We start from the raw sequence: 300 nt of genomic DNA, 5'->3' as shown, positions 1-300 counted from the left end.
TTTCAAACAACTCACCACAAGGTAACACCAGACTTTTGAAATTTCACTCCCCCCTCTTCTTTCTGTTAAATCAGTCTCTGTTTAATCGGGGGGGGCTCTCCCCCTCCTCCCTTGCGCTTTTTCGATAGGGGGGGAATGCACTTCACTCCTTTTTCCCGTTTCCGATCGACAATTCACAGTTTTAGCTGAATATCTTCCATTCAAACGCTTTTCCGCTTCATCACTCGGTGACGTCCGGTGGCTCTGCTAGTCCCTGTATGGGGCACTGCCGTGGCAAGAGCCATTGGGGCTTGGGGCGAG

Source organism: Gekko japonicus, unplaced genomic scaffold, assembly GCF_001447785.1.
Source record: "Gekko japonicus isolate JY-2015 unplaced genomic scaffold, Gekko_japonicus_V1.1 scaffold983, whole genome shotgun sequence".
Classification (NCBI taxonomy): domain Eukaryota; kingdom Metazoa; phylum Chordata; class Lepidosauria; order Squamata; family Gekkonidae; genus Gekko; species Gekko japonicus.
Note: the sequence above shows the minus strand (reverse complement) of the source record.